The sequence below is a fragment of the Phyllostomus discolor genome, chromosome 4 (assembly GCF_004126475.2).
Source record: "Phyllostomus discolor isolate MPI-MPIP mPhyDis1 chromosome 4, mPhyDis1.pri.v3, whole genome shotgun sequence".
Taxonomy (NCBI): domain Eukaryota; kingdom Metazoa; phylum Chordata; class Mammalia; order Chiroptera; family Phyllostomidae; genus Phyllostomus; species Phyllostomus discolor.
Window position 1 is genome coordinate 58,005,396 of NC_040906.2, and position 12,822 is coordinate 58,018,217.

At 35.7% G+C, this 12,822-nt stretch overlaps 1 long non-coding RNA gene across 1 annotated transcript; it reads left to right on the plus strand.

Moving 5' to 3' along the window:
- The first annotated feature begins 2,438 nt into the window (after positions 1-2,438).
- Positions 2,439-9,676, plus strand: LOC118499872. Its single transcript, XR_004902417.1, has 3 exons — positions 2,439-2,680; positions 4,124-4,127; positions 9,665-9,676. It is a non-coding gene; the product is annotated as an uncharacterized LOC118499872 (long non-coding RNA).
- The last annotated feature ends 3,146 nt before the right edge of the window (positions 9,677-12,822 follow it).

Consider the following 12,822-nt stretch of genomic DNA (forward strand, 5'->3'; position numbering starts at 1 on the left):
AACCAGTGTTATCATTAGATATTTATTGTGTAATGTTGACCTCAGCTGGAGACCATGCAAAAATCTTTAAAATCAAAAGAAAATTGAAGATATGGTCAAATGGGCTCACTGAAAATGAAACAAATTCTAATCATCACAAACATGATTTATGGCTAGGTATCCAAACAAGAAATATCTGTTCAGTTTTGCCATCTTCCAGTTCCCTTTATGTCCCATATAAGGTAGGCTGCACTTTGGGTATGAGCAGATCATCTACTTAGGGAAACCCAGTACACTGTAAAGTGGTGTGTGTATCACAGAGAAGCTGATTCTTTAGGTATTGAAGTTGGCCTTATAAAAAGAGTAAGTATGTGAGCATATTTTGTCACATAAAATTCAAAGATGACTAAATAGAAATGAATTAAAATTTCCCTTTGAATTTAGTGTTTGGCTCTACCCCTCCCCCACCGCATAGAAGTTTCTGGACTTGTATTGCAGGTGAACTAATCATAGCTCTCAATGACTAAATATATACAAAAGCACAATCTTTTAGTATAAGCTTCTGCACTTCCCAATGCAGGTGCAGCCACCTATTTTATAAGATACATATTAATGAACGTAGAAGAGCAGGATAAAGTGATGAAAGTTTAATTTATTTTGGAAGTAATGGTTTGTACAGTAATTATCAAGAAGCAGCCACTTGTCAAACAGAATCAGTTAACAAGTGCAGTTGGGAGAGATTTTCTGCTACATGGGCATTGTGAAATGTTTTACTTTGCAATGAGAATGGACTCACCGACAATAGTTTATGTTGCTAAAGAAAACCCCAAACAAACTATAAGCCCAATATACTTGAGACACTCTTATGTGCCAGGATGTTGTGAAGATTAATTTTATTCTATATTCTTTCTCTTTGTTTATAACAAAACTATAGAAAGCTGCAATGGTAGATAAATAGTATTTAATACATTTTAACTTTATCCATGGTTTCATTTGCCCTTATCTATAGAGGACTTGGCCTTGGCCTCAAAACACTGACTCAGGTGTGTGAGCAGGAGAGATGGAAAGTCCATGGAGCATATTCAGAGAGGCAGCACATTGGAAGTTAGGCCTAACAAAAACTCAGGTGTATTATCAAGAAATATCGGTGTCAGAGAGTGAGAGGCATTTCAGAGAGTTATTGGGGATAAGTGATGAGGAAGTTTAGAATCCAGGAAGAAAAGTCCTCGGAAGAGTTGTTGGTTAATCAGAGCCCTGGGGCATTTTATATAGGTATTTATGACCTCTGGTAGTACAGCAAAAGAGCTGACAAAAACATCAATAAAAATATACTCTGAAGTAAATTTTTTAGCTGTTAAGAAAAAGACTAAACAAAATATGAAATTTGATGTTTTTCTCAGAAAATGAAAGGAAGAAAACAATTTGTGCTCAAAACTGTTTGGAACTTCACTTCTATACTGTCATTGAAAATTCTCTGGGATTCGCCAGGCTCTATATTTTTAGTCACATAAACTAGGCTGAAGTGACCAATAGGCAGTTAAACAACTCATCAGTGGTTCAGCCAAATCATTTGGTTTTTCTACGTTAAAAATTAATGCAAGTTACTTCCTTGTCATTTGTCTATGTCACATTTGCATTCAAGTTAACATGGTTTAAGTGATTCATTGAAACAGATTATAGATTAACAGAAGATCTGATTTAACTACACCTAGCTCTGGTTGTTGATATATACAAATTAATTAATTAAATATCAAGTTCTAGTTACTATATGACATAGTGATCAAGGGGTGACTAGATCTCTCCCTTCTCTGCCCTGGAAAGTAAGATTTATAAATCACTTTTAAAGTAGCAGGTATAACTTTCATTTAGAACAAACGCAGACTAACGTGGATGAGATTTAACCTCTTGTCTGAAAAAAAAAACGAAACAAAAAGTGGGTCAAATTTTAAAACAATAGTTTTCACCAAAGATGGTGATCACTGACAGAGAGGAAACAAATGAGGTGAGCTATGAAACTACCCAAGTTTGCTGCCTTGAAAGACTTTCCAGGATATGGCACAAGCAGGGAGAACTTAAGGAGGAGTCTAGCTCACTCCTTAAGCTGAAGGGAGCTAAGATACCAGGGAGACTAAGGCAACCAAAGTTTGTAGGACAGTGTGAAGGAGAAGAGAGAGTTACACAGAGGGAAAATTCTTGAAGATCTGCACACTTCTGCCCTTGAATTTCCAGCAGAATACTGATCAGTACATGCATATGAGGAAATTACCTAAAGCTGAGGAAAATATACCAGAAAGTTTTAGGTAAAGGACCAGTGCCTATTCCCTCAAGCACAGCAGTCCCCGACCTTTTTGGCACCAGGGACCAGTTTTGTGGAATACAATTTTCCCAGGGATAGGATATGGGGGATGGTTTGGGGATGATTAAAGCTCATTACATTTACTGTGCATTTTATTTCTATTACTATTACATTGTAATATATAGTGAAATAATTATACAACTCACCACAATGCAGAATCAGTGGGAGCCCTGAGCTGGTTTTACTGCAACTAGATGGTCCCATCTGGGGGTGATGGGAGACAGTGGCACCCAAAGTGTGTTGCTTATGTCCAGTCTACTCCATAATCTCGTTTTGGTTGCTATCACTGCAGAAAACCCTGCTTCACAAAGATAGAATGTTGGAAATGGAAGCAGGCTTCTCAGTGTCTTTGTGGCAATCTTAGAATGTTCTTCCCTGATTTAACCCAGAATATATGGAGAGTTGAAGTTGTCTCACACATACTTTTAAGGCCACTGCCATTTGCAATCTCAAGCAGTGGATCCTCTTCCAGCTTCACCCAGCTTATTCACAAATGGGTCACAGATCTATTCCTTCCCATTTCAGGGGTCTTTTGTGGTTGGGAAGCAATGTTAAACACTTTTGAAAGCTGGGATAGGTGATCGTGCACCATCTGGGAGGAAGAAGGCCCTGACTCAGTCTCTTTGAAAATCTCTGCTAATATTTGAAACATGTCAAAAACTCCAATGTTCAGTCATTGTCCCCATAATTCCAGTTTGGCTTTGAATGCAGCCACTTTATCTGCTGACTTCAGTATAGTTATTGAAGTGACAGATTAAGTTTGTTGAGCAGGTTGAATATGTTACACAATTAAGCAAGTTTTGCCACCCATTCTTTGTCACTGAAATGTGTTGCCAATTGTGACTGTTTTTCTAAAAGACATCTCTGGAGCAACTCGCATAACTCAAAAACTCTGGCCAGTTATCTCCCTTTAGAAAGCCATCTCACTTCTGTGTATAAGAGATGTGTGCACTCTGCATGCATCTCCTCACAGAGCTGCACAAACATATGTGAGTTAAGGGCATGTGTTTTAATGTGGTTGACAATTTTAATCCTATCCTGCAAAATGTCATTAAGTTCAGGTGACATTATTTGGCTAGCCAGCATTTCTCTATGGATGACATAGTGCGTAGACTCACATTCAGAAGGGACCCCTTTGACACAAGTAGTGAAACCAGAAAGTTGTCCAGTCATGGAAGCCCATCTGCCTGTGCACGTACCAACACAAGAGCACCTCAAAAAGTATATTTGAGACAACTTCAAATTTCTATATGTTCTGGATTAAATGACCAATTCCTGAATTGGTCATTGATATGTAATCACTCAAAGACTTGAATAGCTCTGCAGCTGTGGTGTTGGTTGGCAACAAAAGCACACATAACATATCCTCATGCACGGCCTCTTGAGAAATATATCTCACAAAAACAAGCATTATTGCCTTGTTGTTAACATCAGCAAACTCGTCAACGTGGATTGAACACCACGGTGACTCATTAATTCTCTCTAACACTTGTGGCTCAATATCCTCTGCCATTTCATCAATTCATCTAGTTATGGTAGTAGCTTTAAGACGAACACAACACATGCCACCTTTTGAACTGCACCCTCTCCTAAATGTTCATGACAAATGTCCTTAGCAGCCGGCAGAGTCAACTCCTCACCAATGGTAAAGGACTTCTCAGCTTTAGCAATGCTGTTAGCCACTAAGAATGATGCTGTCAGTGCAGACACATTTGATGAAGTGGTGGCCTTCAGTAATTGCTTGTGTTCTTCATGTTCACATTTTTTTCTTTTGAAAAAATTCCAAAGGCTTGTCTTTTAATGCAGGGTGCTTGGTCTCCATGTGGTAAAGCAGTTTTGAAGGTTTCATGGCTTCCTTGGTTAGTCAGTCTCCACATATTACACAAAACAGGTTCAGGGAATGTGAATCATGTGTTGCAATGAACCTGTATTTAAGTAAGATTATTGGTATTTTCTTTTAAATGCAGCTTTCTTTTTGTTGGCAGTTCTAAAGCCTTTTGCTTTCTCATCTTTGGGTCTTTGCCCCTTTTCAAAGAAGCTTTCAAGAGATGTTTATTTTTTTACTCATTTTGGCTAGGGTTAGGATGTTGGCTTACCAAAACTACGGCTGAGACAAAGTGCACAGTGAGGGAAAGAGGCATAGATGGACATGGTAAATAAAATAATTGGCAGGCCACACATGGACTTAAATAAGTGTTGGATTCTGATTTAAAACATGTCACTAGATGCAGCTGTACAATTGAAGTATATGAACTCATCTTCTACTATAAAGCCTGCCATAAGATGCAGCTTAATTGTCACTTGCCACTCACTGATAGGGTTTTGATATGAGTCTGCAAGCAATTGATTTGTTATGGTCTCTGTGCAATTAAACCTCTCTACTAATGATAATCTGTATTTGCAGCTGTTCCCCAGCACTAGCATCACCCCCTCCACTTCACTTCAGATTGTCAGGTATTAGATTCTCACAAGGAGTGCACAACCTAGATCCCTTGAGTGTACAATTCACAGTAGGGTTTGCACTCCTATGAAAATATAAAGCTGGGCTGCTGATCTGAGAGGAGGCAGAGTTTAGGCATTAATGAGATCGATGGGCTAGTGGCTGTAAAAACAAATGAAGCTTTGCTTACTTACCCCACCCCTGCTTACCCCCTGCCATGTAGCCTGGTTCCTAATCCCAGGGTTGGGGTCTCCTGATATAGCACACCAGAGTACCTCATAATTCATAGCCTACTGGTTTTGGAATTCAGAAACTCTTGCCTCAGTAGTAGGGAATAATTGACCCTAGACTAAACACTTTCTTTTAAGGAACTAAAACAAAATAATTGTCAAGCTATTATATTATGCCTTTCAAAAATAAGATGAAATTAAACTTTCTCCGACAATGCAAGTATAGGAATTCATTTCCAAAAGAAATGTTAAAGAAAGCTATTCAGGCAGAAAGAGAAGTAGTCCAGATGGAAATTTGGACCTAAACAAAAGAATAAACAACACTGGATAAGTATATAAGATTATTTTCTTATTAGATTTATATTAAACATATAAAAACAAAGATTAAAGCACATGTAAAAGTAATATATATGACAAGGAAAGCATTAATCCCAGAGTGAAGAAATTGACATATACTGTAACAAAGTTCTTATCTTCCATGTAAAGTTGCATAATATTTTATGGAAGTAATCTGCAATAAGTTGAAGGTGTACTACAAACTGTAAAACAACCACTAAGGAAGCTAAATAAGGAGTTTCCAGGTTGGTGAATTAGAGTGCTTCTATGTGCCACTAGGCCAGGCCCCCAACCCCATGAGGTTAGACATACACTTTTTTGTTCAGAACATTGCCCTTTGTGTTTTTCTCTGGCTGTTGCAAAATTTCTGGGAATATGACCCAGGAGGGCACAGAAGTGGAAGATACACACACTAACCTTCTATCAGAACCAAGCTGGAATTACAACTAAATTAAAGAAAAATCATCCTAAATAACCAGCTGAACACTAGCTGGAGAGAATTTTTAAAATCAAGGACAAATGGAAGACAACTTCCATGTGACTGTAGAGAGTACAAAGGTGTGAAAGGCTGACTGGGCTTCCAAAGGTAGCAGTTGAAGTTCTAAGGGATATTTCAGTAGCTGGAGGGGGGATCTCCTGAGAAGTATGGCATCTAAACCCCAAGATGTGTTCCCCAGCCTAAAGCATTAGAACCAGAAAAGGAACCCAAATCATAACCAGCTGTCAAAAGCAGTAGGATTTCAGTCTACCAGGGACAAATAGCTTGAGGCACAGAGAGTGGTTAAAGAGCCAATGTACAAAATTTCATTTGGAGCTACCCACCCTGAGCTCTGGCAAAGGGAGGGCAGAGTGAATGAGAAATACGTGAGGAGAGTATAGGGCTGGTAGCTCAGAGGAGAGAGCTGAAGACACAGCTGCCAAGATCCCTGTGCTGAGTCATTCACCTTTAGTAGAGGCCACCTTTCTTGGGCAGAACAATCCCCTCCCAGCAGCATCAGCCTGAGTAGAAGCAATAACCCCACACACACAGGAATCCCACTCACCCCACACACTGTGGAGCTTAACTCAGGCTGCTTAATCTCAGTGATTAAATCAAACAAGGAAAGTGAATCTCTGGGAGCTCTGAGATCTTTATTTAGCCGACCCTCTGCTAGGCACAGTGCTGGTAAAGCCAGCCTTGGTGTGCAGCCTGGTACTTGCTGTATACAAACAGGCCCAACATAGCTAGACACAACCTCTGGGTTGCTGATAGATACAAACAGGTTGCCCAGGGACAGTAACAAGAAGCATATGACATAAGGCTGCATCAGAGTCTTTGCAGGTCTACATAATATATAGAAACAAATACAAAGAAGCAGCCAAAATGGGAAGACAAAGAAAAATGCCCCAACAGAAAGAACAAGAGAATTCTCCAGAAGAACTAAATGAAATGAAAACAAGTGATTTATCAGATATAGAGTTTAGAGTAATGATTATAGATACTCAACAGTATGAAAAAAGATATAGAAATCCTAAAAAGGACCAGTCAAAAATAGAGTACAAGATATGAAATAAATAATACAATGGAAGGAAAAAAGAGTAGGTTAGATAGAGCAGAGGATTTAAATGTCAATTTGGAAGACAAGGTAGAAAAAGATACCCAAGCTGAACAGCAAAAAGAAAAAAGAATTTTTTTTAAAATGGGGAAAGCTTAAGGAATCTTTGAGATAACATGAAATGTAACAACATATGCATTATAAGAATAACAGAAGGAAAAGAGAGTGAGCAAAGGATTGAGAAGTTATTTGAAGGAATAATGACTGAAAATTTTCCTATTCTAAAGAAGAAAAATGACATACAAAACCAGGAAGCACAGAAAATACCAAAGAAGATGGACCCAAAAAGGCCTTCACCACAACAGATCATGATTAAAATGCCAAAGCTTAAAGAAAAGGAGGGAATTCTAAAAGTTGCAAGAGAAAATTAGGTAGTTTCCTACAAGGGATCTCCAATTAGGCTGTCATCAGATTTTTCAATAAGAATATCTCAAAGCAGGAGGGAGTGTCATGAAATATTCAAGGTGATGAAAAGCAAGGACCTACAACCAAGGCCAATTTACTCATCAAGGTAATCATTTAGAATTGAAGGAAAAATAAAGAGCTTTCCAGACAAGAAAAAGCTAAAGGGGTTTCTTAACACCAAACCCATATTGCAACAAATGTTAAAGGGATTGCTTTAAGAAGAAGAAGAAAAAGTAAAAGAGAGAGAGAGAAAGAGAGAGAGAGGGAGGGAGAAAAAATATTATAAAAATAAAATTGCACTTAATACATATCTGTCAATAATCACATTAAATGTAGATGGCTTACAGACCCCAACCAAAAGACATAGGGTAACAGAATGGATAAGAAACAAGAACTATATATATATATGCTAATTCCCAGAGACCAACCTCAAATCAAAAGGTACACACAGACTAAAAGTAAAGGAATGGAAAAAGATATTTTATGCAAGTGGAAAGGAAAAACAGGTGAAGTAGAAATAATTATATCCAACAAAATAGACTTTGAAACAAAGGCTGTTGTAAGAGACAAAGAAAAACATTACATAATAATAAAGGGATCAATCCAACAAGAGGATATAACCAAAGCAAACATTTATACCCCCAACATAGGAGCACCTAAATATTTAAGCAAATCTAAATGGATGGAAAGGGAGAGATCAACAGAAATGCAGTCATAGTTGGGGATTTTGACACCCCAAAGGATATATCTTCAAGGCAGAAAATCAACATGACAGTGTCCTAAAATGACACATTAGGGCAAATGGATTTAATTGATATCATCAGAGAGTTTCACCCCAAAGCTGCAGAATATACATACTTTTCAAGTTCACATGGAATGTTTTCTATGATAGACCACATGTTAGGACACAAAACAAGTCTCAATAAATTTAATAAGATTGAAATCATATCAAGCATCTTCTCTGACCACAATGTTAACAACTAGAAATCAATAACAAGAGGAACTCTGAAAAATAATCAGAGACATGGAGGCTAAGTAACATGTTATTAAACAATAAATGGGTCAACAAAGAGATCAAAGAATAAACAAAGATATTGCCAAACAAATAAAAATGAGAACACAACAAACTAAATTCTGTGGGACACAGGGAAAGCAGCCCTAAAAGGGAAATAGCAAGAAAACATTCAAATAAGCATTCTAACTGTACACTTAAAGGAACTTGAAAAAGAGCAACAAACAAAATGCAAAGTGAGTAGAAGAAAGGAAACAGTAAATACCAAAGCAGAAATAAATGAAATAGAGTCTAAAAAAACCCAATACAAAGGATCAATGAATCCAAAGTTAGTTCTTTGAAAACATAAACAAGAAATAAACCTACTCAAATAAGAAAAAAAACATAAACAAGAGTGACAAATCTTTAACCAGACTCATCAGGAAAAAAGAGGGAGGTCCCAAATAAATAAAATCAGAAATGAAAGAAGAGAAATAACAAAGAGAAAACCAAAGAAATACAAGGGATTGTTAAGTATTATGAACAACTATATGCCAACAAATTGGACTGCCTAGATGAAACAACTAAATTTCTAGAAAGATACATCTTCCAAAACTAAATCAGGAAGAATTAGAGAATCTAAATAGATATATCACATGTAATGAAATTGAAGCAGTGATCAAAAAAACTCCCAAGAAACAAAAGCCCTGGATCAGATGGCTTTACAGTTGAAGTTTACCAAACATTTTGGAAAAAACAAAAACAAAAACAAAAACTAACATGTCTTCTTCTCAAACTATTTCCAAAATATTCAAGAGGAGGGAAGACACCCAAGCTAATTTTATGAGGCCAGCATTATCATAATTCCAAAACCAGATACATATATTACAATGAAGGAAAATAATAGGCCAATATCCATAATGAACATAGATGATAAAATTCTCAACAAAATATTAGCAAACTGAATACAGCAATACATGTAAAAGATCATACACCATGATCAAGTGGAATTTATTCTAGGAATGAAGTGTTGCTATAACATTCACCAATTAATAAATGTGATATACCATAGAAATAAAGTGAAGGACAAGTACCACATGATCATATCAATAGATGTAGAAAAGGCATTTGGTAAAACCCCTCACCTATTTATGGTAAAAACTCTCAGCAAAATGGGAATAGATGGAACATACTTAAATATAATAAAGGCCACATATGGCAAACCTACTGCCAGCATCATACTCAATAGGCAAAAAGTACAAGCATTTCCCTTAATATTAGGAACAAAACAGGGATATCTGCTTTTACCTCGCTTAATCAACATAGTACTAGCAGTCTCAGCCATAGCAATCAGGAAAGAAGAAATAAAAGACATTCAAATTGGAAAGGAAGATGTAAAAATGACTTTATTTGCAGATGACATGACACTTTACATAGAAAACCCCAAAGATTCCACCAAAACTACTAGAATTGATACATGAAATCAGCAACATAGCAGGATACAAAATTAATATCCAGAAATAAGTTGCACTTTGATTTGCCAATAACAAACTAACAGAAAGAGAAATTAAGAAAACAATCCCATTCACAATTGCTTTAAAAAGAATAAAATACCTAAGAAAAAACCTAACCAAAGATATAACAGATCTGAACTTGGAAAAGTATAAGACAATGAATACATTGAAGAAGATACAAATAAGTGGAAGCATATACCATGTTCATGGATAGAAAAAATAAACATCACTTAAATGTCCAGGCTACCCCAAGCAACTTACAGATTCAATGCAATTCTTATAAAGATTCTAATGACGTATTTCAGAAAGCTAGAACAAATATTACAAAATATTACCAAAAGGCCCTGCACTGCAACGACAATACTGAGAAAAAAGAAAAAGTTGGAGGAATCACACTACCTAATATGAAAGTATACTCTAAGTCCATAGCAATCAAAATAGCATGGTATTGGCATGAAAACAGACATATAGATCAATGGAACAGAATAGAGAGTCCCAAAATGAACCTGCACCTTTATAGTTAATTAATATTTGACAGAGGAAGCAAGCACATACATTGAGTTAAAGATAGTCAAAGTTAAATCGTCAAAGTAAATTAATCGTAAATCGTTTAATTCAAATCGAATTAAAAATCGTTAGACTTGAAACCACAAAAATCCTAGAAGAAAACCTAGGCACTAAAATTTTGAACATTGCTTGTACCAATATTTTATCTGTTATATCTCTTAAGGCAAGGAAACAAAAAAATAAGCAAATGAGACTATATCAAATGCAAAAGTTTTGCACAGAAAAATAATCCATTAACAAAATTAAAAGACAACCAAAATACCCAAGGAATGGAAGATCATACTCATTGATACATCTGATAAGGGGTTAATATCTAAAATTTATAAAGAACTTACAAAACTCAACACCAAAGAAAACTCCAAACAACCCAATTAAAAATATGCAAAGGACCTTAATAGACACCTCAAAAAGGGCATACAAATGGCCAATAGACATATGGAAAGATACTCAATATCACTAATCATCAGAGAAATGCAAATTAAAACCACAATGAGACCACCTCACACCAGTCAGAATGATGGCTTTTACCAATAAATCAACAAACAACAATGTTGGGAAGGATATGAAGAAAGGGGAACCCTTTCGCACTATTGGTAGGAATGAAGATTGGTGCAGCCATTGTAGAAAGCAGTATGGAGATAACTCCAAAAATTAAAAAGGGATCTGCCTTTTGATCCACCACTCCTGCTATTGGAAATATATCCAAAACACTAATTGAAAATAACACAGCCACTCTTATGTCCATTGCAAAGTTATTTATAATTGTCAGGGTATGGAAGAAGCCCAGCTGTTTTTTCTGGTTCCACATACATTTTTTGAAATACCTGTTCTAATTCTTTGAAATATACTATTGGTATCTTGATAGGAATTGCATTGAATTTATATATTGCTTTGGGTAGTAGAGATATTTTAATGATGTTAATTCTTCCTATCCATGAACATGGTAAATGTTTCCACTTATTTGTATCCTCTTCAATTTCTTTCTTTAGTGTATTATAATTTGCAGAGTACAGGTCTTTTACATAATTAATTAAATTTATTCCTAGGCATTTTTAAAATCTTTTAAATGGGATTATTTTCTTAGTTTCCTTTTCTGATAGGTAATTATTGGTACATAAAAACACAACTGATTTCTGTATATTTATTTTGTATGCTGTTACTTTACTAAATTCATTTATCAGCTACAGTAGATTTTTGGTGGAATCCTTAGGGTTCTTTATATACAGGAGCATGCCATCTGCAAATAATGACTTTTATTTCTTCTTTCCCAATCTGGATGCTTTTTATTTCTTCCTTTTGTGTAATTAAATCTCCTTTTTGAAGACAATACTAAGAGAATGAAACCACAGACTGGGAGAAAATATCTGTTAACTCCATATCTGATAAAAGACTTTTATCTACTATATATATTTTAAAAATTCATTAATATGGACACAAACAATATAATTAAAAACATAGCCAAAGATTTGAAAACATATGTCACCAAAGAAGATATATTGGTGGGAAATAAACACAGGAAATGTCATATGACATTCTCAACCTCATAAATTATTAAGAAAACGCAAATTAAAACTATAATGGCATGCCACTATACACAATCAGAATTGTTAAAATCTAAAAGCCTGACCAAGTCAAGGGTTCTCCAGAATATGGAGCAACTGGAGCTCACACTTCCATTACAACCACTGTGAAAAACTGTTTGGCAGGTTCTTACAAAGACAAACATATACCTATTACCTGATAATATTTGAACATTCCACTTTTAGTTACTTTCTCTAGAAACAGGAAAACAAATGTCCCTAAAAAGGCACACACCTTAGTATTCATAGCAGCTTATTGGTTATGGCACAAACTGGGAAGAAAAACCTTCAACAGGTGAATGGTACAATAATTGTAGACTAGTCAAACAACTGAACACTACTCAGCATTAAAAAGGAAAGAAAGACCTACTAATATATGCAATAATGTTTGACAATCAAATTCCACTGAGTAAACGAAGTCAGATTACTAAGAGGCCACACTGTTTGATTCTGTTTATATGAAACTCTAGAAAACACAATCTATAATAACAGAAATCAGATCAGTAGTTTGCTGAAGACAGGTTTGTGGGCAGTAAAGGTGGAAAGGAATGGTAGGATTGCCAAGGGTCAGAAGGAACCCTTAAGGACTGGTAAATATATTCCCAATCATGATATAAATGTATGTCAAAGTTAATCAAATTTTATAATTCCAATGTATATAGTTTATCATATGGCAACTATACCTCAGTACATCTTGTTTAAAGAAAAGGAATTGGTATCAAAACACTGCCATATCTACTATAATTAAAAAAAAAGTTTTATTTGGTTACCTATTGCTAGTCATAGTACTAACTACTGTTTGATTTCATCTTTTATACTTGTCAAAATT